The 27309-nt window shown below is 37.9% G+C and overlaps 1 protein-coding gene across 15 annotated transcripts in view; it reads left to right on the forward strand.

The window, feature by feature from the left end:
- The window catches only part of LOC107223568 (nuclear receptor coactivator 2), a 58914-nt gene that overhangs the window by 10047 nt on the left and 21558 nt on the right, over positions 1 to 27309 (forward strand). The window contains exon 1 of one of the 15 annotated variants that reach the window (XM_046730752.1): positions 22190 to 22311. The exons of the other annotated variants lie outside the window; for them this stretch is intronic. The gene's annotated coding sequence lies outside the window, so the exon portion shown is untranslated. Of the gene's footprint in view, positions 1 to 22189; positions 22312 to 27309 lie in introns of those variants that run through there. 15 annotated transcript variants of the gene reach the window in all.

The following is a 27309-nucleotide window of genomic DNA, read 5'->3' on the forward strand; positions in this document are numbered from 1 at the left end:
ATCAATGCCGGGGAATGGTAGGTGGTGGTGGTGGTGGTGGTGCATCAGCGCCACGTTCCTCCTCCATCTCGTTCGGTCGTTTGGTGCAGCTGCGGAGGAGAGGAACAGGCATCAGCATCAGCATCAGCATCAGCAGCAGCAACTTCGGCAAGCGAATTGAGATGCGGCCAAACTTTTGCGAGGGGCAGTGACTCCTGCAGCGGGGCATGCCTTAACCTTGACAAGCGTTCTTAAATTAGGTTTACGTTCTGTTCGAAAGCGGAGTTTACGAGCCCCGTTGTTGCCGTTAAACTGCATCTCTCTGTGAATTAACAAACGTATTAAAACCGAACGGAGATCCCACATCCCACATAGGGCGAAGAAAATTTTGGAGGAGAATTAAAAAAGGCTGTCGCGAGTAGTTACTTGCAACCAAATATTATAAAGAGAGTAAAAAATTGGAGAAAAACTGCCGCTTCTTCCCTGCATAATTATTTATCGTTTAAGAAATTTTTTTTATTTTTATTTTTTTATTAAAACGCTGACAGCCTTTTCGAAGTCTGATCTTCGATTCTCTCATTGTATACTCGGTGCGAGATCTGCGAAGAAACGAAATTCTGTAGATAACGTATCGGCACTTTTTTTCTTCGTTATTTCAAATTTTTATTTATTTATTGTCATTGGTTATAGTTAATTTTTTAAGAACAGTTTTTTTTTTTCTCTACTCGAATGAAAATCGTCTTCTTGTACTTTTGTACGGATATGAAACGATGATTTTCGACATTCGTACACGTTCTCCGAAAATCATTTCTTGTTTATCTTTTCGCGATGACAACATATTCGTTGCTGTCGCTTTTCGGTCGCAGGTTATTCATGACGTAAGAACGCGTAGTATTACAAGTTGTTGCTGCTGCTGCTGCCGCCTCGATGGTAAGACGTAATTTTTGTTTAAACTGCAATCGTGAAATGATATGTAATGCGGGAGTTTCAAAATACGGACAAATTTAGGAATACCTGTCATCCTGCTTTTTATACGCCACATACTTGAACTTCGTGCTACAGCAGCAGCGGCCGAATAAAACGGAATACTACGCAGTGGCGGTTATTGTTTAGACCACGTGGTGCTCGATATGCGGGAGGAAAAAGAGAGGAAGAGAGATAGAAAGACAGAGGCAGAGATAGTGAGAAAGAGAGAGAGAGAGAGAGAGAGAGAGAGAGACTAAAAATATGTTCTAGATATAATATTCAGCTTATTCTATGTTACGCAAAATGTAAATGGGGGAATATTGAGTTACGTAATGTGCGGTGGATAATATTATCGTTGATCTTGTTACACGATAATTATATTGGATACTTGAAAGACATATTTGAAGATTACCATTCCCTGTTGAAATAGTGCTTACATAATAACGCAAGGAAAACCCCGGGAGAATTCTTAGTGGTATTAATGTTTTATTATTATTATTATTATTATTATACTATACCGTTATGTGTTCCTTGAAATTTAAGCGCGTGTTATGTATATATATATATACGTATATTGTATATTATATACCTTTGATGTCTCTTGCGTCGTCGTTGGTCATCTTCGTTGCAGCTTCGGCAAACCGTTGAAATTATCGCGGTGACACAATCACAGAAACGACACGACGACGACGAATTATAGAAGTACAGAGAGAATATGCTTTATTTACTATTAATAAACGTATATTCGGATGTGGTGTAACAAATGTTTTGTTATTATTATAAAATTTTATTCGAGCCAAATAATGATCGATAGAAATTTGTTAACAGTTAACAAATCATGTTTGGATCAACTTGAATTTGATAATAATAACGAAACATTTGTTTTGCCATATCCACGTATGCATACGTTTGTTATTAACAGTGAATGAACTGTTTACTCGGTGTACCGTCGGACTTCAAGGAGTGGAAGACTCGACGTTTTGTTTAGAAAGTTTGTTCGGAAGGTCGCGATATCTTTTCTGTCGTTACACGGTGTGTATGCGCGCAACACACTACCCTGTAGTAAATATAATCATTTTCAATGTAGGTACGTTGTTTTAACACTTATTAAGGCGAAGTGGCATAGTTTTTTTATTGAGTTATCAGTACCGATGTACCGAACATTGTTTCCAGTTTTGTTTTCACACCTATTCGCCCCCGGGGATTCAAATTAATGGCCTTGTATTAGATTTTTCCATTCGTACAACGTAGGTGGGTTTAGACGACATATTTTTTCAAACGGTTATTCGATTCTCAGTATTCCTTCCGCAGCTGAAAATTAAATCCTTCGTTCGTTATTTATTGTCATTTTTTTTTTCCCCATTTCAATCCAAATTCTTATTCTCGATTCAAAAATGACGCGCATACTTTTTTTTGGAGGTAATTATGATGTTTTATTAATCGTAAGTAAATTAACAGTGTTAGTAAATATTACGTATAGATATGTAATCCCGTTTCGTACTATGCTTATAGTATTCAAAGACACAAATTACGCTTGTCAGAGTATATGTCCATGAATGTTCGAATTTTTCCGCTGTGCGGCTTTCAAACAATCGTTGCTACGCGTCGTTGAACGGGTGCTGAAATCTCCAATAAACTTGATTTACAAAAGCAAGCAAAGTATTCGCAAATAAATGTAAAAATAAATTCTTGATTTTTTTGTTTCCTCTTCACCTCAACATTTTGATTTTCCCCAATTTTTACGTGATCAGACGTTTGGATTGATTAGTTATTTTTTTTTTCTTGTCCTCTTCTGCTCGACTATTTTTACTTGTATCTTGATAATGGGATTGAAAAATTTTATAATCTGATCTAGGCAAAATTTACACTGAACGGAAATTAATTATCAAAGAGCGTTGGTGGATGGCGTTCGAAATTTTTTCTACACTACAGCGTTACTCGTTTTCGAAAAAAACCGCTCGGTTTTCACCTCCCAAGGAAAATCATTAAACTAGACGAATTTGGGTCTTCGCGCAGCGCGTCAGTCTCACGAAATTAACGACCTCTGCATCGCCTTAGAAGAGAATCGATCAGAGAGGTGAATTCGCACTCGCATCTCGAGCCTCGCTATTGATTAGGCTACTACAGATTGACGTCACAGAGACCGACGGCAATATCCCCCGCCACAACGACCAATTTTACCAGAGTTTACTCTCTACGGAGAAGGCTCGTGATACGCTTTTACATGTATATAATATCACATATATTTATACTATACATGTTTATATCGTTTGTTGCGTTTTGTTGCGCAGATAAAACCAGAGGCTATAAGTTATCGGATTTTCGAGACTTTCGCGACGATGCTGGCTCTTCACGCCTTAATTATTTTTGATTTCTAATACTCGACCCTTTGACCCACGATTATTCATAACAAGAACTTTGTCAAATTTATCGCAAAATTCCTTCTTTTGTATGAGCTGGTGATATGAAGTCCATTCAACTCAAGAGAAGCGCGGTGAAATTAGTTGACTTTGAAGACCACATTCTGTGATATTCTTATATAATATGTACTTGAAAAAGTTCCCAATGCGTACGTAATGCCTGAAACTGGAATTCATTTCGAGAACGAAATCATACAGTGATTCTTCGCTCGATGACAAAATTGTTTCTTTTAAAAAGGCTGAAATTTTTTTTTTTTCTTTTTATACTTGTAATTAAAACCTTGGCAAAGTTTCTGGTATTCAAGTTTCCTTGTACATGTTCTATTTAACAAAGGCTTCTTTGCAAAATTGTATTCGTCGAGAAGTGTCTATACTTATATATAATTGAAATCAGAGCAACGGCGAGCAATATGAAACCTTTCTGGAACCTTAGAAGCGCGAGTTATAAATTGTTGAAAAATTGTTGTTAGTGTAAGAAATTAGAGCAGGCAGTTATCGTTAAACTGAAATAAACGAGTCATAGAAAACTTGCAGTCATTTGTTTCGGATAATAGTTTTCTTGTTATCTTCTTTTTTCTTCTTTTCTCTAATTTTTCGCTGTTTCTATAAAAATAAGACAGTTTCAGAAAATAGTTATTCGACAATAATGCGACTGTAGCAGATTGTGTGCGAGGGAGAGAGAGAGTTTTCCCCGATTTGTCAGAATAAATTCGAATTCTCGTTTGTCTTCTTTGACGACTAGTCACATATGACGAATCATTCTTCTCTGACGTAACTTTCAATTTTCCCGCACAAGTAGCAGCTCTGCACATGGCAGAAGTTCCATCAGGCTTTTCCCTTCTTCGTATTTCTATCACGTCGTTTCTTTTCGCTTTTGTAGGTCATGGTTTATGGTCAGCTAACCTTCGCTCTTCCCACACAGCGGTCATACCAGTCAGTCGTACTCATATATACGATCTATACATTACAAGATGTGAAAATAATGGAAATATCATGGGCTTTTTCAACCATCGATAATTCGAGGACGTAAGATTTTCTATTATCACCATCGCTTACGCGCTATGTATACATACGTGACGCGCGATGTATACACACGTATTACCTGTGCAGATGTAACATTTTCTTCCCTGCAATGACCGGGACAGGCATTACCGAGTCGCGTAACTCGGTTACGAGATATATAACCGTGTATACCTAACTCGTCGCAATCCGCATCGCGTAACTTCGCGGCCGCCGCCGCCGCCGCCGCCGCCGCCGCCGCTGACGTCGAACAAGTCAGGGAATATCGGTGAGTAAAACTCAATGTTGGCCTCACACATATATAAGTTTCATTCAACTGTTACCACGGAAATCACATTAATTGAGGCAAACGAAATAAATGATGTACAATAATTGTATACAGGCAACGTCACGGTACGTATAACAACAAGAAAAATATTAATAATAATAAAAACATGGGGTCTTTCGTGCTCACGTGATTTCTTGTTATGTGTATATTTTGTAAAGAAGAAGGTGCGCAGCTTTCTCGGAGTTAAAAATAGAGATAGCCAAATTTCTCAAGCGGCGTTTTAAACGGGATGAATTCGCCTTAATGTTACTTTTTTAGAAAAATTTTTTGCCACTTTTGTTGGACGCGGTACGCAGTTTTGATTAAAAACCTCGAAAAAGCAAGGCTTTCTAGGGGCGGGTACATATGGAGGGGAAAAAAAATTTGCATCATTTTTTTAAATCATTTCGAACCAATTTGAGGGATGCAGCCATTGAAATTCGATTTCATTCTTCTTGAGGACAGGGTTAATATATATGTGTATAATAGAAGCGTTGAGTACAAAGATCGTCGAGTTTTCGCGACCGCGCGTAGGCGGCCGACAACCTTTGTGACTCAATAATGGAAAGATGTAGGTACTTGGTACGTACAGAAAATATTTCGCTCGATTTTCACGAAACTCGTTGCTGCGAAACAAGAAAAGGAGAGAAGAAAAACAAACGGCGAATAAGAAATGAAAAGGATGAAAAAGTACTAGCGATTTTTTTACATTGAATTCTATGTCGGTGTGGTAAGAGAAATAAATAAACAAAAAAAATAAAAAATTTGGCGAAACACGTAAAAATATTCGGAGGAGGGAAAAATTATATATTTCATGACGTCATCGTCCCGCACGTAACGTTACAACTTATATTATATGCATAATATATGACGATTCGTTTCCGTTATGATTTGCTATCGTTGTAAGATATTCGCGATTTAAGTATATCATATATTAATGAATGTATTTTTATATACCGTCGCGGCTAATCAAGTTCTTTGCCTTTCTTCGTTCGCTCGATCGTTTTTCGCAACAATCTATTCGTCGTAACAGCGCGTTAAAAATAATCTTTATCGTAGACCGGAAATGCGTCGCATAATTGCAACCGGAGATTTGCGGTCCAGCAGACGTTGTATTTGAAACGAGTATACGTATGTGCCTGGTTGATCGGTGGTGGAAATGACTTCCTTCCTTTTACAACCAGGTTGAAGTACGTATATTCATTCGGGAAGAAAATCATTATTTTCCGATTTTAGAATGACTTTCAACAAGTTGGCTTTCGAAAAATATGGGTGTGTTTGGTTCACTATGGTTTACTAAATTTCAGACACTTCTAATGGTGCGTAGTGACGATTTCTTTTCAACATGCACCGTTACTGTAACGTTGTTATTCTTGCCCACATTATTTTACACGAATATTAAAAATTCCTTCAATTTTATCATTCATGACAATGAGAAAAGAGCGTATAAATGAAGAGAGAGAGAGAGAGAATTATTAGACGTATTAATTAATTAATTAATTAATTAATTAACGCTATCGTCGTCGAGATATAATAACATCAATATCGTAAAGGCCGCGTACTTACACACCCACATGTACGTAATTATGCGATCCTCTGTTTAAAAAAGATTCACCTCGATACGATCATATCCGTATTAATACATACATACGTCTCTTCGTACATGCAGCGCGCCTATTATCAATCCATCGAACAAATTCGTACATATATACCGTGTTTCTCGTAAACACAGAACAGCTGACAGTCTCGTCTAGTATTTTTACTTTCGTCTGGTCGCCGCGTTGCGCTCGACGAAACAATTGAAATACGCATGCGTCGGTCGACGCAACGACGCTGCCTTCCCTCGTCTTCCCGACGTTCGGAACCTCGCATACGGATTTTCGATAATATGACGCAATAAAACTGAAAACAAACAAACGAACGATAAGAATAATTTTTTCAAAAGAAAATATTCAGAGAGAGAGAGAAAGAGAGAGAGAGAGAGAAAAATCGATAGAAAAGTTGTTTGACGCAGGGGCGTTTTAGATGTAGAAGAGAATAAATAAATAAATAAAAAAAACCCCCTGGATACATGCTTGAAATCGAATAAAACATAAATAAAGGGAAAAAAAATTTGCGGTGCATGACGATATTCTGCATTTGAGCCTGGTACCAGAACGCATGCGCGCGCACCGCGTATGACGACCTTGACCCCTGTTTATACTCTGACTGCTGTCCTTCGTAGACTGATCGATATTTTGTGCGCCTCTGTCCGTCCTTCCCTCTCTTTCCCTCCCTCCCTCCTTCCCTCCTTTCCTCCATTACCCTGGCGACGCGACACCGTCGAAAACCTCCCTCTAGCTCCTCGTCGTCGTCGTCGTCGTCGTCGTCGTTACACCCCGAGCGGTAAAAGCTGAGGCAGATCGCGGAGGAAGAGGTGGGGGTGAGTGTTGGGGGGCGGTTACCCTCCGGCAAGCAGTGATGTTAACGCGCGTCGCAACACTACTAAATTCTCTCTACTTCCACCCTCGTCATATCGATTTATACCAACCGTAGTCTCGAGTCCGAATTACGCAGCGGGGCAAGACCACGACCACCGTTCTCCGTGCCTCCCGTGCTTCTTCTTCTCCTGCACCTCCTGCCGAATTCTTTTCTGCCGATGCCGTCGTCGTCTGGCGCTTTGTTAATGTACACCGTATACCTCTGTACCTTATTCTCCCGTCTTGGTAATGATAAAGTGGGTGACGAAAAATTAGGGAACAAATCATTTTTGTTACCTTTCATCGTGAATAATAACTTTTAAATTGTTGGTTTTTTGAAAACTAGTTATTGGCATGTTTTGTTTTTTTTGTTTTTTTTTTTTTTTGTTTTTTATCGTGGTTAAATAGATTTTGAGACGTAATTGCGAAGGTCCGAAGGGAACAAATTTTACTACATGCATCGTTTGACTAATCTTGCTAAAACTAACTTCTTCAGTTTTGTATTGTATATTGAAGAGTTGGTAACATTGAAGTAACGAGGCTTTGATGAAAATCAATACTTTGACACTTAAGAATATGTATGTTATATATAACGTTGACGCAACTAGGTCTTGTATTTAACGGGCGGGGGAAAAATATATATATATATATATATTTTTTTTATCACTCTAACGGAAAATCATCAGATCGTATTTTTTAATTTATCATCGAAAAATGTTGTCTTACAGCGGGTGTACAAGAAATTTAATATCATTGATTTTATAACTTATGCGAACGCAGTCAAGTTTTATATTACTGTAATTTTCAATGTGTGGTATATTTTTGTTTAATCGAAAAAAGAACAATATATTGTCCAATTATTTTCATGTATTTTCTCTGCTTTATACGCATGATGTTAAACAAAATGTTCGTGCAAAGATTCAATTGAGTTTTTGTTTTTTTTCTATATGTCAATATCAAGCGTTCTTTCGTTGCGTAAATTTGATTTTACATTGCTTGTTTATTAAGAACGATTTTTCGTGAAAATACGTCATTCCATTAACGTTTATATAAACTTGAAAATCATTCCTCTATGTCTTCATCATCCGTATCGTAGATCCGGTTTAATGTTATACGTGGCATAGTTTAGCTGACGCAATGAACATTGCGGAAAAACTCTTCAATGCGAAATCCTACTTTTATTCTACATCTTAAATTGAAGAAGATGACATGAAAAAAATCAGTAAACCACGTTTTAGCGAGAGTTGGGTATTAGAAATCAACCTTACAATTAGATAGGCTCGGGTGAATCTTTTAATTACGAAAATTTTTTTTAAACACGCGTTAAAGCGTTTTCTGAAACTCCGCCGGATGATAGACAGGCGAGAATTGCTTCGTATGTACATGCCTTGAAAATCGTCTTATCTGTCTAATTCGCCGAGCAGATGTATAATATATATGTATTTATTTTTTAACTTACTTACCAACATTACAATTTTGCAACCGACCATTTAACGACCTCGAATTTCCAACTCTTTGTGATGCTATGCGGTTTTTAATTCTTACTTTTCATTTCTTATCGAATTATCAAAGACACGTTTCTCGGTGGACAACAAATTGGCTTTGATAGTCTATTTATATATACGTATAGTCGGATATTACTTTCAATTCGTTGTTGCTACATGCGGTGTGAGATGAATTTTTTAAAATTGATTTTAAAAACTTTTAAAAATTTCAACACGCATTTAGTCGATAACGTACTTTAAAAACTCTAGTATTAGTGTCTAAGGTGCGATTCGAATGATTTTGTATTTTCATTCTACGTACTGAAAGTTTCAGAACGAGTGCAGCGAATACGTCAGATTACCTTTCGAATAAAGTTGCATGTTTGAAAATATGCATTATGCGGAGTCGATGTGGATTTTAATATTTTACGATTGTTTTTTTTCTCCCTCTTCTCTTCTGGTCCTGATCGGAATTGCGAATAACCGTTGAAGAGAATATATATATATATATATATATATGTATCCGTCTCAGTATTACATTTTTTTTTTGTTTTCAAAGTCTCAGTACTGCCTGACCCCCCTTCTTACATGAAAAGACACAGATCAGTCTCGAATTCTGTATTTGAAGGAGCTCCGACTACATTTTCGATAAAAGTAACTGAAAATTGTATTATTTAAATGAAATAAAAAAGTGATTTAGGGTTAGACCGTTCAGGATAGTCGAACGGTGAAATTATTTCTCAAGCGAATCAGAGGTCATACCTCAGAATCCGCGGTTCAGGTATTCTTATCTAAAAAGTATATCCTGGAATCGCCGCATCGATAGAAGAGAAAAAAAAAAAAGGAGCGAACGAATCGGTGCGCGATTTATTTTCAGCCCATTATAATATCAGTACAACGGTATTTTGAATAGAATATAAGTAAGGAGAGAGAAAAAAGAAAGATGCAATTTAAGTGATAAATGACGCAGTAACGTCGTATTGCATGCATTCCGGCAAGCAGCTTTGTTATCGCTGGATGATGCGGGTAAATTCTTAGGACGAACGAAATGAAACAGACTCGGCGCGTGAAAATAGAAAACAAAGGCAACGTTGATGATTCATGTATCTTCGATAAACGCATATGTATATACATATATATACATATATATACTCACACACGCACCCACACACACACACACACACACATGCAATATATATATGCGATTTGGGTAAACTATGGATAAGATGATCACATTCAAACCTAGACGACTTTCTAATCTATTCCTGGAGCTCAAAAGAGACGAACCTTATTATACCTTGCGCAGAGTTTTACGTTCCAAAAACAAAAAAAATCCGTTGTTTTTCATATGTACATACATGGGTAAAGAATATATATACATATACAATAATAATAATAATAATAATAATTCTTTATTCATCGCAATTATATATGCAATTATTTGAGGAAGTAAGGAGCAAGTACGTATATATGTATCAGGGTTGCACGGAGAAGTTTATCTCAGCGATATCTTTGATTTTTGAGGGTAGCCAACAATTTTTAGATTTTTCGACTCACCCTAGTATGTATGTATCTTTTGTGATTTTCGAATCTGAGACGGCTTGAGTTACTGGGTGAAAGTTTATAGTATACCGTAGATACTATCGTAATGTCATAAAATTAAAAAAAATCACCAGGAAAGTTCAACTCGAGAAGTTAGCATGCCTAAAGAAGATTCGAACATCCATTCGCTCGAATAGAGAGATACATGCTTACGTACGAGGCACGTTTTTACGTAAAAAAAATTTCCTACCGGTTTTTTGATTTCATCGGGTCGAAATTGTTATTATTTTTCTGTCGCCTTGAAAGCGTAATGAATAACAAAGACGACAACAACGATAATAGCAATAATAATAACAATGCTAATGCTAATGATAATGATAATAATAATAATAATAATCACGCGGGAGTGGTAAGAGTAAACTTTTACTTGAGAAAAACTGGGTAATGTCACGATTAAAATAACGAATCAGTCCTTCAATTCCGAGAATTCATGGTTCACCATTATCTCAAAGAATGGCTCCGCACTTTTATTCGTTTAGCGAGAGTCGATTTTCAGCGCATTCCGCAATTCGCCAGGCATCGAAAATTCAAGGGTATTGCACGCGGGCGTGCAGGAAAGAGGATCCTGGATCCTTGATCTTGAATTGCTGGATACTCGCCCCCCCCCAACACTCTTTAGAACGGTGTCCTATTATAGTTGTGTCGGGAGTTCTCCTTTGACTACACACGAGGCGCACCAGTCGTACCAACCTCTACGCCTTGTGTGTGTGTGCTTGACAGAAAGAGATAGAAAGAGATTTGCAGAGCTGACGGACGGTCGGTTAAATACACTTTTTTATACCCGTGAATCGACGACGCTTCATGACGTGTGTACCGCTGCTGCCGATGCCGCTGCTGACAATAAGAACGCACCTGCGTCAGTTTATTAGCCTGCCTTCTGTGCAGGCTGAGGAGAAGAACCACACGTCGATGTATGATGTACGGGTAGGATATACCTGAAGCACCGCCATTCCAGCATCTCTGCCTACCCACCAACCTACCTACCTATCTGCCTTTTACACTCTCCAAAGCAGCGTGTTATTCAAGGTCTCTCGTGTCTGCAGCGGCGGAGAGGTCTTGTGCAGCAGATCTCTGGCCGTGCTGCTGATTCTTATTTCTGGCGGAGAGGAAACCGACGGGCAGCGTCGTGCTTTTTTCAACACATACGGACGGCATCCGTGCGACTTTGAAATGAGTAATTACTCGCTCTCTTTCTCTCTCTCCTCCCCCTCCTCCTCCTGCGGCTTGCTCATTTCTTTTCTCAATGGGACACCGCAGCCAAAGTCTCAGAGGGTATATACTTTTTTCATTGTTTATTTATGCTTATTCTGCTGAAATTACCAATTTTATGCCGGTATACCTGATTCTGATTCTTGGATTATTTACAAACGATCCGGGAAACATTTTGGGCGATACGGAGAAACGTATTCCTGCCTATTTTATGCAGAAATATGCGACTCCTCGGTATATTGCGGAAATTTCTTTTTCGTTAGATATTTGATATACATACTATAATTCCGACTCGTCGATCTTCGTTATTCTCTCTTTGTTAATTGCAAGAGACATTTAACGTCCCGCGCTTCTCGATTTGTTTCAATATTTACAACTATTTATATTTGACTTGGATTTGTCGATGGGTAACGAAAAAATTTGCATATGTGAAAAATGGTGGAAAGTAGTACGAAATATCATTAAAAATGTGGAATCGAATCGATGCCATTTTAACACTATCAAATTTTAGAGCCACGTAATTATGTATACGATTTGAGCGAAAAATTCGAATTTTTCACATTCCAAGTGAATTATTCGCGACATAGGAAATAGTCATCTCAGTGGGTTTTTTTTTTTTTTTAATCGTCTCTTCTGCAGGGATTAACATAGTTTTCATTCGAAGCGTGGTAAAATTTATTCTTTCCTCGTATCTGTACTGTATAGTAAAAAAAATCTACCTACATGAAAGACACAATAAGGAAAGAACGAAAATGCTTGAACATTTTGAAAGTGAAACTTTGTGTAATAACAACCTTGCAAACAGAGGATCATTTTTAAAGAGAAAAGATCGATGATGAATCATTGAAAAAATATCTTGCTGCTTCGTCGTGCAGGAAATTCATTCGTAAATAAAGTTGTAAAACTTAGGAATTTCCGTTACAATCCGCGAGTACGCTTTTTCTGTTTCACGACTATGCGAAACATACGTGTGCATTGTTAACAATAAAAAAGAAATGAAAAAATAATTAGCGTGTTCATAAATTCTCAAATTCTTGACGCATCTAAACGTGTGTCATGTCTCACACGAAATTTCACCTATTCGTTTCAACAGGCGTTTGGAGGGGAAAAAAACAAAAGAAATCAATAATATTTCTTGCGATAATGACACGATAATGACCGAAAGTGATTTATGAGGCATCGAAGTGCAGCGAGACGACTTGTTAGCCTGCATTAGCGTGCGTTCGATGCGATACGACGTTTATCCTGGTCGCATGATAAAATCGGTCAATTCCCAAAGTCGATGAAGCCTTCAAACATGCAATAGCCATGAAATCGAAGGTATCCAGATACGATCGAATGATCGTCAGATTCTTAGACGGGTTTAAAATGGGGCAGCAAATCATATCAAAGTGTCCTAAAGTTTTCTCTAAATTTTTCGAGTCTCCAAGAATAAAAAAATTCTCGGCAATCAGCTGTACATTTTTAGAGAGTATCGCGGCAGCGGAGAAAACCGTTACATCAGATTCCGTAGTATTTTACACCAGGCAGCTCATATTTCTCGGCATACAAGCGCTGCCGGATCGATTTAATTCTTTCATATATTATACAAATCCATTTAAATAACGAGAAAGAACGCATACGTACGATTTTCTTTCCCTTCCTCACTGAATTCACGCGCAGTTATCAAAAATCTTTTTCGTCATCCAAGTAAATGGTAGAAAATGACCAATCGTCATCGTATTCCGTTCTGCAAATATATGAATATTCCTTTTTCACGGTTAACAACAAGTTATACATTGCTCAACGACTCACCCTTGTATTACATATGTGTATATTATTATTGTTGTTGTTGTTGTTGTTTTTGTTTTTGTTGTTGTTGTTAATGATAATAATCTGAAAAGTATCTCGGAAGTTTAAAAAAAAAATAAACAAATAAATAAATCGAAAAAGCAACACATTGTACACGCAGTATAGTACGTGTGTGCGTCTACACTCGTATGCATATCAAGCGACGCGCCGCCGGCGTGTGTCACAGGTCTCGACATTTACCTTATACCTCTGATGATTATACGCACACGTGTTACAAAAATAACTGACAATGAGGAGTAAATCGCGCGCTCGCTCACCCACGTATATGCGTGTGTTTACGTATGTATGTATGTATGTATTGTGTTGAGAAGAGACCGAAACGACCGGGGCTATCGTTCCTGATACGCAAGCCGCGGCAAGGGGCAAAATAAAAGTCGCGCAAGGCGAATGGAGATGAAATAAAAAAAAGTTGAACGATACGAAACAAAAAAATTAAAAATGAAAAAAAAAAAAGGAAAGAAAAGACTGAAAGAAACAAAAAATAATAACGAGACCACGCGAAGACGCGTTCAATGATCTTTTAAAAACAAAAATATTCCCGAAGCAGGTGTAATCGCTTTTTTCTCTTATATTCCCGTTTCGTTCGTTCTCGTACAATTAGACGGAGATTGGTGATCGGAGACAGCGTAGATTCTGATCATCGTCATCGTCATAATATCACGTTGAGCAAATGCGGTACGGCGGGAAATCGGGGCGACGCGCGGCGTCGCGACGACGAAACGACGGTGGTTGGTGTTTGCAGAGATACGAGGCTCGACGTCGAGGTCTCACCGTCAGCTAACCGCCGCCGCCGCTGCCGCGGCCAATCCACAAGTTTGTACGCACGCAGGCCAACTTGATTTTGGGGCAGGTCAGGTCCGTCCGTCCGTTCGTTCGTTCGTTCGTTCGTTCGTCCGTCCATCCGTCCGTCTGTCTGTTCGTCTGCCGTAAGCCCACCCACCAAACCATTCGTCCGTCCGTCCGTCCGCCTGTTCCTCGACTCACTCTTGCCTACCGCGGATGTAGGTATTCGACGGTCACACCAAACCATACGACGATCCTTTTCGGGAAAATAAACGTCATTTTCTTTCACTGTCTTCAATTATTAATTTTTTTTTTTTTTTTTTTTTTGTAACACTAAATCAATATTTACTTATCGTCTCCCCGATGCGTCACAGGTATCGATATGAATGCACATGTTTTCGTGTATGTATCAGGTGTATACAGTATACAATTATAAACCTAGGATCTGTCGTGTAGTTGAATTTAGGTATAGGTATGCATGATGTGTGCATGTGTGTGTGTGTGTGTGTGTGTGTGTGTGTGTGTGTGTGTGTGTGTGTGTGTGTGTGTGTGTGTGTGTGTGTGTGTGTGTGTGTGTGTGTGTGTGGGTTGGGGGTGAAAAGATTTTTCATCATTTGTGAAGGGTGGGTTGGTGTAGATATGTGTATGTATGTATAGTATGTATGTGTTTATATTATGTATGCCATGGAATGCCTCACATACGTATCTATCATTCTCCGTTTTTATTCAATTTCTTTCATCTTATTCTATGATCTTGTATGTAACCATATTATAGAGTGTTCCGAAAATTCCTCTGAAAATTCGACATGTATGCTGACGTATGTGTTGGGTTTTTATATTATGCATGTGTAACGGGGCGCGTATTTTCAGGAGAAATAACAACGTGTTCGCGATGAATGAAATTATTTTGATGCGGATGTTGTACACAAAAGTAAAACACAGCGAAACGAAACGCAAGAAAGATGAAATAAAGAAAAGGAAAAAAAAAAAAGAACGGAAACGAAATAGACAAATATTAAAAATAGAAATAAGTGGTGGAATTATATACGTACAACAGGCATACACGTGTATAATGTTCATACGTATATATGGTAGGTATATTTGCAGGGAAGTGCGCAGAGCTAATAATAATTGAGACAGCAAGAAGAATCTATTTTTTTTTTTTTTTATTCTTTTTGTTTTTAGCTTTTTTAACCTTATTTTTTAAAATGTGTGACGTTGGTAGAGTAGTTTGGAAAAGAAAATACGTATTTGCAACGATAGTCGCTTCTGGGGAAAAAATTTAACGAAAATTACAAGTATGTATAATACATTAGTGACGCGCAGTTATTTCAAAACCTTACGACGTCATCTTACACACTCGAAATATATATTCATAAAATCAATATTACCTCGCTGCTTGCAGACAATTTTCATAAATTCAAAGATATTTTTACCAGTGATAGCTGACAGACAAATAAATCGAGGACGACCCAATTATGATGGTGATTATAAATGTATCATCGATTGCTATTTATATACTCTTCTATTTATTAACACTGAATAGCGGAGAGTTAACGCGTTGTGTGGCAAAAAATAGAAAATAATAATAATAACAACACTAATAATGATGAAGTTGCAAAATATTTTCTTTCGGTAAATTATAAAAATATTCTTAAAACATTTAGGTAAAGTTTTGTGGTGAAAAATTCCAACATTACGATGACCTTGATAATTATCGCGTATATTCCCCAATTCGAAGTTCAAGGTGTCTAAAATAAAAACTGTTCCATCATGCAGTTACGGTAGTATTGCAGCCGGTGTATAAGGTACATGTCACATGCATCCTCATCGTTTGCAGATCGCTTGTAAAACGGAAGATATCAACGTAACCTTCCAGTTCTTTCGCGGCTCGCTGATTTTTATCCAAGATGGCTGAATTTTGCGGCAGCAACATCGTAGAAGAACAACCGGTGGAATAAAATACGTTTTATAATATATGTATACATATTTATTTATTTTTTTTTAATTACCTTTTTACTTCCTCGTTCGAGACAAAGTTTCAGAATTCGATTACAATTACGAGATATCATACAGCTATGATTATTTTAATATGTTTCATCAGCGCGAGGGAGTTTCTTTTTTTTCCAACGTTATTTATTTAATTTTTTCCCCCTCTCTCGGTTTCTTTCCTTTTATCGTTTTTCACTTTTGATTCTTTCGCCGCTTGCAGAATTATACGTATCGAGATATTTAATCCAACACGTCAGAGGTGATGACGATTTCACCGATCGTCGTCGGGGCCTCGGGAGAGACGCCATTTTGGGACGGTGATCTAAGCCAAGTGATATACGACTGTCACTTGTTACCGCGAAAACCGCACAGAGTCTCGTTTCAAAGGCTATACACTCGATTCTCGGCATACCTAACTATTCCACTACTCACTCGCCGCACCTGCTCGCGTTTCACACACACACCGTATTGTAGATACGAACGTATTTCTTCGTCAATCCGATACGCTGTATACAAAGATATATACCTAATTTGTATAAACTGTAATAGAAACCTCTGAAACTAACCGAATCTCCCCTCATCGAATTAGATAAATAATGTGTGTATTTCATTTGCACTTATACCGGGGACTGACTATTTTATAGGTCAAGTTGTAGTTGTGATTTTAAAGAAAATGCAAGTCTTTTCTTCCGCTCCACTTTTGTGATCATTTCCTTCTATATTTTTCAAATGTTTGAGGCTTAGTTATGTAAGTATTATTATGGATAACGGGTCGTTTGTTAATGATAATTGTCATTAGATAATTTCGAGGGTATAATAATCTTTGTAAAATATTTCGTATTATATCACAATCCCGGTTAATTCGATTTTAATTGTATTGAAATTCTTTTTATCATCTAATCTATTTTAAGCACAAAGTAATATTTTTCAGATGGTCAAAACCTTTCTCCCCGTTTGAACGGTACCAAAACCAAAAAAAAAAAAGAAGAAAGAAAGAAACGGAAGAGATCGCTTGTCTTTTGTGACAAAATAAATAGCGTACGCGTACAACGTTTGTTTGACGAACAATTATCACTAGGATCAAGTTGAGCCTTACTTGTCATTTCGGGATATGAGGGGGGAAGACGAGATAATTTGGACGTGACTAAATTAATATTTCCTTTAAGGAATATAAATATTTGATTAAACCGTTGTTACAGATACACACGTTCGTGCCGTTGTATCAAAACATTTTTCACTCCGGCGCATAGAGTTCCCTAATCTCGCGACGATAGTGATCGTCGTCCTTGTATAAATTTTTGTTTATTCTTTTATATCCTCAAATTTTTCTTTCATTCATTATTTCTCATTTAATTACGTACACGAACGAGTCCAACTTCCGGCGGCGATGTGGAACCGCATTATTGCACACATATCGTAATGCCGCCTCAATTCATTACCTTACATATACTTCACTACAACCGACTTATGCATCATATTCTGTTATCAAATTCTAATCTCTTTTGTTTCGTCGTTGCGAACCGCAAGAATTAATGTGGACGAGAAGCGTACACGTTTCATGTTACACATGTCTCTCTGTTAGAAAGGGTGCGTTTGAATGCTTGAATGCGCATGTCGTAACACGTATGTAAATTGTATGTATATATATACACACACACGCACGTATATACGTATATATTGCCGTGAAATCTCGCTAGCTGCTTATCAGTCTCGCCATAGTTTCCGGAGGTTGCGATATACCGACTATGATTAGCTTCGAATGACGTTAGTTTTGCCCGTGAAAAATAGAGATAGGAATAGTAGGAGAAGGCCTGTCCTTCGCGTTGTTGTCGTAGGTGTATTACGGTGCCTACTTTGTCGTCGTCGCTTTACTGCCGGTTGCCTTTCGCGATGGATCGGCGGTATATATGTTTTATGATTACGGGGCGAATACCGAGAGTGGTAAAGAGATGACGATGCTCCCAGTCCTTGGCAATCGTTACAACTTCGGAATTACATATCTACGCGAACATTTTGACAAGGTCAGTCCTTGCGATATTATTGTACAAGTAACATACCGAACGTCTATTACTCCGGCAATTTATTATAATTTGATTTATTTAGTTGCGGTAATATGAAATTTTATATTCTGCACTTTGACAGAGATATTTGAGATGTATGTTTTTTATATTCTACATAGCCAATAAGCGTTTCAGTTTAGTTGTAATCAGTTTTTTTGATGTATTTATTAGGTTTTTTTTTCTCCGATGTGGATAATATTATAGCGAAGCATGCAAAAGGGATTAGAAAAAAAAGGATAAGCAACCACGAGATAAAGCGTCATTAGATGATCTTTGGTTGCCAATTATCGCGTATCCTAGTCGAAATTTTTCGTTTTCAATAATTATCGGAATAACACAATATTTCGGATATCAATATCAAGACAGGAATTTAGTGCTTTTTGGGTAGTTGTTATGGGTACCAGATTGAAAACTGTCGTGCCTGACGTTGAAAAACAAAGATTCGATTATAATATGCAGGTACATTGGTGCCTCGTTTTATTTTTTGATTTTGGCAAACAATTTAAAACAATTTTGAAAATTCTTGGAATTAAGTGATTAATTTGTAACATATGTGTCTGTTTTTTTTTTTTCTTTGAGAAAAAGCGTTTTTGACCGGTAATGAGATAACGATGAGATTAATTGTTTGAAACACTCGGTCTTGTACGTACTTTTTAAGTTTTCTTATTTTTCCTTTCCTGCAGGCTTTTAAGTTGGAGTGAAAAATTCTAAATGAATCTCAATTCTTCTTCGAGCAAGATATATCAAGTTCACGGAAAACGCACGGACGCAGAATTGGGGCAGGAATAATTTTCGAGCGAAAAACTGTCGAGTAACCCAAATTAACTTTATCAACACCGAAAGAGCACCTAATTTCTGCGTTCATTGATTACTCAAATTATACATCCTTGTTTAATATATTTCTCAATATTTCTTTACGTCATGCCAACAGACAAATGTTATACATAAGTGTCATTTTTTTTTTCTTTTTTTTTTTCATCAACAAATTGCCAACATAATTCTATGTTGTCACATTTAATTAGAACCCATAGGTCATCATCTAATTAGGCGATAATATCTGATCGGGCTTTCCAACTTTCTTTCGCTAATATTATACACGTTTTTTTTCTCCCCCGTTATATTGAAAAGCGAAAATGTTGCAAAAAAGAAGTATTTTTAGTAATCGATGGATTTTATGGTCACGGTTAGTTGAAACGCAATAATTTCCATTCAACTATTTTTCACTGACATTGAAATGGGGGGAAAAAATAAATATTCATGCAAAGTTGCAGTATAATGTGAAAACCGACACACTGGTGTAAAAAGAAAGATGGATCAATCCGACTAATTGGCTTTTGAATAAGCGAACGCGCAGACCTAGGACATTGTATTTACCTTAAACCTGCTGTGTTAAAATAAGAATTAGGTTATAAAAATATAAAAATAACCATGAATTTCTAATTCCCTCACACTCGGTTGTTTGCGCGTGTATGTATGTATGTCTGTATATATATGCATACATGTATACGCATATGTCATACTTGGTGTTATCTGCATTTGCTCGCTTTTCGAAGGTCTGCTTGTATATTTCTGCAGATGTGAAGATTGTACGTTAGTTAGTTCAGCTGGTATACGCATACGTGTAACTAGTAACCATCATCATCATCATCATCATCCTCGTGTCATTTTGTGCGTCGTTCTCTGCAGCAGTTCGCATAATGCTGTACATGTTGTTCTTGTTCTCTTTTCTTTCGAGACGCGGTTACGAGTCGTGTGCTGTAAGGAATTAGATGCCGCGGGTATATAAAAAAAAAAAATCTTTTCCTTTCATTCGATGCAGCAAAATTTTCGCCACGTCAACTGCCGTGCTTGCTGTAAGTGAATTACAATTACATATGTTATACGGTTTATGCAATCGTTGATTATATAATACGCATACCTGTGCGAACATAACCAGACAAAGTCGTGAATTGCTTGTGTAAAAAAATCCGTAGTGATGAGATGCACGTTTTCTCGATTATCGGAGTAATATTGGGGGGAAAAAAAAAAAATGACATTTATATTATATGTGGGTATTATATTATACTGTGTATGTCAATACTTAAGGATTTTTCACGAATTATAAAATTAGTTATTACCTGCGCACATTTACAACTGTTTGCTGGTTATTATATGCAAAATCGTTATTTGCAAAATTTTTTCTAACGAATCGTCTGATCTTCCACCTAAACCGCACATATATGCATCATAGCATTCAAGTACCAGTCAGAAGTCGTAATTTATCAATCACTGTCTTCCTCTGGCGCGTTTTATATAGATATTTGTGAAGCATAGAATATAGATAGCCTCTAGCGGGGACCCGAATCCCATACTTTAACATGCGAAATACTCACTCATTCGTACCGTAGTACCAGAGCATCGTGGCTGCAGCAACGACTCGGTTGTATAACGAATTTTAATTGTCGCATCTCGTGTCGAACGGGTCAATGTGGTTATCAGAAAATTCGTTATATACATATATCAGTTATAATTTGTGTGCCAAAGACATAATAATATAGAACTGACGGCATCGCCGTTTATTGAGACAGTTTTACGATTCGGTTTTTAATTTATTTTTAAAAATAATTTTACTTTCTCACATACAGATATACGTTTACGCGGTCATCCTATTTTCTCGTTTTCTCTTTCTCTCTCTTGGTATTTGCAATTTTTTTGTTTTGCTGGAAATATTTGTGTCGTCAATATTCATAAGCGTGAGATGTTATGTAACGCTAACAATCGGCCAGTCGAATGAAATCTTCCTGGAACGAATTACTAACAGATTAATTAGTCAAATTATTAATATCATGGCTTCAACAAATAATTGCGTACAAAATAATTCTTGTTTTATATATAGCTTGTTGGATGTGACAATTAATTTTTATTTTCATCTTTACGTCTCGTTCAGGTTTAATATCTTCATCGTACAATCTGTAAGGATTTTGAATTTCTGGTAAATGGAATGAAAATTTCTTATAATTCTTATACTACTTTTAGTTTCATGCTACAACAATAATAATGGCAATGACGGTCAGTTGCTCATATTTGAAACAAAATCAACAGTTATAATCAAGCACGTATATGTATGTATATAACGACGTTCCGTTACAGTACGTTTTGCCTTTCGTTAAGGGAGTGTCCTGGTCTACACTCTATACGCAATTCTGAACAAAAACACTTGAACTTATTTTCATTTGACGCGGAAATAAAGAAATGGTGTGGACTCTACGAAACCTACGATTGCGATTTCGTAAAATCCGTTCCATTTCTTTATTTCTGCGTCAAGTGTAAACGTATTTCAGTATTTTTGTTCAGAATTGTGTACAGAATGGGGCTGTTGAGCCCTTTTTTACTTCACGTCACGTCGAAATCGACCAGAGCACCCCCTTAATCTCTCGTCCTCGTCACTGTCTCTTCTTTGCGAACCGATAGGAAATTACAATTATATTGGAGGAAAAACAAAAAAAAAAGATCGCTTTCCTACCGTAGTTCTTTTACACACATGTGTACGCACATATACTATACGTATAATATACGTAACAGTGCAAATCATTTCTGCGAATTATATACAGTGTGGGTTACACAACCGAGCTAAGTGTATAATACAGAGGTACGATTGTTTGAATTCTCGATCGTTGTCACCATCAGTGATGTAGCTATTATTATCGTAGAGGGAAGAGCGTGATTTTTATTCTGTACAGGGAATGAAAATGGGAGGTAGAGAGGGACCGATTTTTGGGCACCTTTGAATTCGGGGCAATAGTTAATTATCGCGTTTGCGTGTAACGGCGCTTCGTGTTTACTCTGCCTCTGGTGTTGAAAATTTTCGCGTGCGTAAGCGTGTGGGTGTTTACTTGCAATACCGTTGATCATGGCGGACGACATACGGTGGATGACGATGACGGACTGTCGGACTGTCGGACGGACGCAGGCGCACGACCGACTCTCGTCAAGGCGTTTGCGTCCGTTGCACTTTCTTTATATCGTCGGTTCGTATTGAGAGAGAAAAAGAGAATGAGCGGGAGAGGGAGAGAGGGACGGTGGGAGCGAGAAGCCAAAGAGATGATAAATAAACCGGGATAGAGAAGGAGGAGAAGAACGATGGTGAGAAAAGAGACGGGAAAACTGCCGGCGTCGACGGACACGAAGAGGTAGCAGTAGGTAAGGATCGGTAAGGAGAGGAGAGAGAGGATATCGCGCCGCGTGACGCAGTAGGTGTGTGTATATCAATAACGCGATTACGAAGTCCCCGGCGAGCGACGGCGAAACGAACTCGCGGCCGCCGTTGCAGATCGGCGAATCTACCACCACCACCGTTGCCAACAGCGGCGAGCAATTTTGCGGATCTTTGCGAGATCAGCGCGCGGTAGCGGTTCGTTTTCTCTTATTTTATACATAACATTGCCATTATACCTGTATATTATACCTGTGTGTACGACGCTGTATCCCGAGAGAAAAATTCTCACACCTGTATAACGCGGCGGGTAGGTATCATAATGCAACATTTAACCATGCATCGACGTGACAACAGCTGGGCTCCGGTCGATTTGCGAAATATATCCGATATTCAACCGATGAATCGTTCTTTTATGATGTCCAAGGTCAAGCCTTGAACGAGTCGCGGAGGTCGTAGCACTCGCAAGATTCTCCGATGATAAATATGTTTTCTTGTTTCGCCGACGAGAACCGCGGCGCGAATTGATCGTTTCTTCGTTTCTTCGTGCCTGCATTTTGTATCGAAAATCACTTTTTGTTTCATTCGATTCACTTGTTTCATTCTCAAATCGTTGTTGCAACTTGTACGATTTCTTTTTTGGACCCCCCCCCCCACCTCCCTCAACCCGTTATTGCGCTTCCGTAATCGATTTTGGTTTTTTATCGGACAAGCAGGCTGGGAAAGCTTCTAGATTTGTGGAAAATTTTTGCGACATTTGTGGCGTCATAAGGGAAGAGAGAGAGAGAGAGATGGGGATGTTACGTCATCGTGGTGGTAGCGCCGCTTACCGGGGACGCCTTTCGTCGTCATGGCGACGCAGCACCGGTCTACCTTGTATTTATTGGCAGCCTCGTTCTTCGTTATAAGGTTCAAAGGAAATATCAGGTTTTACTCGTGCACGCTGTGCGTGTGTGTTGGCATATTATGTAGGATCCGACTACCCACCTCTCTTCGTTTCGTAACGTTAATTCACGAGTGTAACAAACGAAGTACCGACACAAGATCGCAGGCTGCGACACGCTTTCCGGATGATATCCAGTAATCTCTTCCTTTCTCTCTCCCCCTCTATCTCTCTCTCTCTCTTTCTCACACAGTTCGTCCCTTTTTTTTCATATGCTTTATTTTTCTTTATCGGTTTTTTATTTCTCTTTGTCAACTGGCGAAAAGTGTTCACCACGTGGAAGAACCGTACAGAACTGTATGCGGTTCTGCAAATCGTTATATTCGTTTTAGCATGTTTGCCAGAAAGAAGAAACAACCTCGTCGTCGTTTTTATACGTGCAGTAGAATGGAAAAAAAAAAAAATTAAACACGTGCGGAAATGGTGTTTCTTACGGAGTGCTTATACTTCGTATCTTGTCGTTGAGTGTGCGTGTGTGCGTATGCATGCGTATACAATAATTGTTAAAAATTCTTCGGGCAAGTTTTCTGGGAACAGCGCAAACCCGCTGGCTACACGAAACTTTGAATTTTTGCAATATGATTGTTGCAAATCTCCGACATGTGGTGGCTGGCTGGTTAGCATTGCTCGCACTTTACTCGATCCTCCTGAATCACGATGACGACGGGAGGTCACGGCTGCTGATTTCCAACTAACATTGAATTCTGTTTAGCGTTTTGCTTAGCTTGTGTAAGATACATTGGAAAAACGGCGATGCGTCGTGAATTATACTCGTCCGATACAAAGTGTGTCGTTTCCGTTCTCTCTTTCTTTCTTTCTTTCTTTCTTTCCGCTTACTTTGTTCCAAATTCTTCAATCTCATCTAATCATCGCGTATTACGTATATTCTTTGAAATTACCCCAAAATGTGTACACGCCGCTGAGAGATGGAGAAATGAAAGTAAAATACAGGAACAGGAGTAGCAAGAGCAACAACAACAACTTTCCGCTATCATCGTGAATCTCGTTCGTTTGACACACCGTGTAATATTTTGCACAGAGTTACGAAATTTCCCCTTGATTGTAATTGCGTCTCCCCGTTGCGTCGCCGGAAATTGAAATTTGATTACTCAAATTTACCGCAATTTTCATCTTGGCAATTCGTCGTCCCAAGATTTGCTTGTTTGTTTATTTCTTTCTTCGATGATCATATATGCATGTGTTACGTAGGCGGGAGAAATTACTCGCTAAGAACTTGTTTCTGGTTTTCTAAAATGTATGAAAAAATAAAATCTACCGCATCTTGTGATACGTCGCGTGTGTCGCACATACGCATTTGCAGCATCTGGGGCAGGCAAATAATTTTTATTGCTCCATTTCCGCGCCGGATTACCAACAACTCGCACGATCCGGATGCCTGCTGCGGTGACTATTGAGAGAAGAATCGCATTTTGCAATATGTACATCTAATAAAACGTTGAGTTCTATAAAAAAATCTCGCATCCCAGCTGTAGACAAGCCACCGCGCTCTTTGTTATACCGTCTTACTTTCCTTTGGCTGTTTTCGTTTTCGCGTATTTAATATATATATATATATATATATATATATATATATGCCTTTACCTTTTATTATTGCCTGACTTTGTATTATGTACTTTTAATTTTATTTATAAGCTTGTACTTCACATTACGTAGCTTTATCTGTATCGTTCGTACAACGACGACGAGGACGGCACCTTATTCATACTGCCATGTGAAAAATTACTCATTGCGAATAATGATAAATAAGTGGCTACGTGTTAATTGACGGATTCCGTGGCGCGAGACGGCTTGTTTAAATAAAATCTGAGCAGAATGTATAATAGTACAGAAAATTTCGGGCAGAATATTTTTTATCATCTTCTTGCGAATTTCTCTCATTATTTTTATTCCGTCTTTGAAGTAAACAAATATCACCTAAATATCTTGCTACTAATGATTAATTATTTTCTCTTTGTGTATTCTCTTTTATCGAACTCATTGTAATTATTCTCATTCTGAGTATTATTTACGCTATATGTAATGAAATATCGTGCTATAGTCTCGTTTTTTTTAATTCATTTCACATCCGAAGGTTGCTTCCAGAACACGTAGTACGTGTAGAAGGTATATTTTACGCGTATTGTATAGAGACACGGCTGTTAGATAATCCATTGCCGATCGTCGTAATATGTATAAGTACCTGCGTATAAGATTTACGATAATCATTAATGTTTTCCGCGTTTTGAGGCATCTTTTTTTTTTTTTCATTCCGTCCGTTCCTTTTTTGCTCTCATACTCCCTCTAATTCCATCCGCCGCAATTCTTTTTTTCTCCACATAGTTAAACTTTATATAATACATGTAACACATATAAATATACCCGACGTCGTAATTATATTTCGAAACACTCTATAATTAGTTAATTACCACGATTTCCAACGTCGATTTCTTATTTTTTTTTTTTTATACACAACGTACAATAATATCGTTGATTATTTATTTCGCGTATATACATGATATTATTTACGTAACACACCGGCTATGGTATAGATGGATAGGTATATAATACGTCTTATTGTAACAGGGTATACGTCGAAAAATGCGTCAACTATCGTACATTGGTTCGCATGTGAAGGGTACATAAATTTTTTCTTTCATCCTTTGTCATTTCTTTATCATTGCAAAAGTTGTACGTACAGTTGACTGCAGATAAGCTGCGCAATCAGACCGTGTCGAACTGATATCAACGCGAAGCACGGTCAGATTGTAGGTGTATAACGTACAATATTGAATATGGTGATGATAGGAGAGACAGAGAATGAGAAAGAGAGAGAGAGAGAAAGAAAGAAAGAGGGAATTTACTATAATATAATATTATATTATTATTATAAAATGTGTACAGGCATGTTAAACATGTAATGAAATTATCACATATACAACGTAACGAAGGAAAGAAAAATATCCTACATATCTTCGTTTTTCAGCTGGTGCGTATATTGGGCAGAGAATTTGTTTTATCGCAATACCGATATATACATTGTTTTTTTTATTTTTTTTAAATCTTCTATTCCCAGTCCGTTTACGATTAGCCTGATAGATAATAATGATTTACCAAAGAATTTGGTCAGCATGTCACGTTCATTGCCACAACACACGGGGCCGGGCCACTTTCACTCGTCTCGTCGTCGTCGTCGTCGCGTTCACCTTCGTAAATCCATGGCGTCAGCTCTACGATTGAAACTCACATGTAATACGTATGATGGGTGAAATCTGTTTGAAAATGGAGAACAAAAATATGGTCGTTGTTTTTTTTTTTTTTTTTTTTTCAATTCTGACTTCGTATACTCTCCTAGTTTTCTTCCTTTCCTTGTACTCAGAATCAGCGCAGTTTGGTTCAGTTCTTCGCGCTGCTGCTGCTGCTGCTGATGCATATTTTTACTACGGATGTTTACAGTTATACGTATACGTATACATACGTTTTGCAATGTGCCAATTTTCGGAGAAGATGGATAGGATAAAAACAATTTTATGTGTACGGGTACAATAACGTGTAGTACAGATACGAAATGACAGTAGATTATTTTTATTATAAACACCGTTTGCAAATATTTTCTAACTCCTTGTATGATTATTTTGGAGAAAAGATATTGCTGCAAGGATTAGCATGAGTTTGAAAGTTGTTCGGACACTGTCGAAATCTATAAAATTACGTGGGTATATCGTACATGTGTGTACGTGCGTGTGTGTATATAAATATACCATACGTATATCTAACGCACGATGTATGCGGTACAAGAGTAAGAGGAGGTGTGGTAATCAATCCGCATTGCATGTGCGTTTCGGCTCTTGGGCGTTATTGTTGTACGGTTCATGGATGGCACCTATCGATTGAGTAACGAACAAACAGTGACGCTGCCAGAAAGAAAACGGAAAGTATGTATGCTTCTGTGTGTGCGTGTCTTCCTCTCGGTGTCTCCGCGCAGGAGGTATCCGGATATCTTGTGTGTGCGTGCACAAATGCCTGCGTACATTATTATACGTAC

The sequence above is a fragment of the Neodiprion lecontei genome, chromosome 2, assembly GCF_021901455.1.
Source record: "Neodiprion lecontei isolate iyNeoLeco1 chromosome 2, iyNeoLeco1.1, whole genome shotgun sequence".
Lineage (NCBI taxonomy): Eukaryota > Metazoa > Arthropoda > Insecta > Hymenoptera > Diprionidae > Neodiprion > Neodiprion lecontei.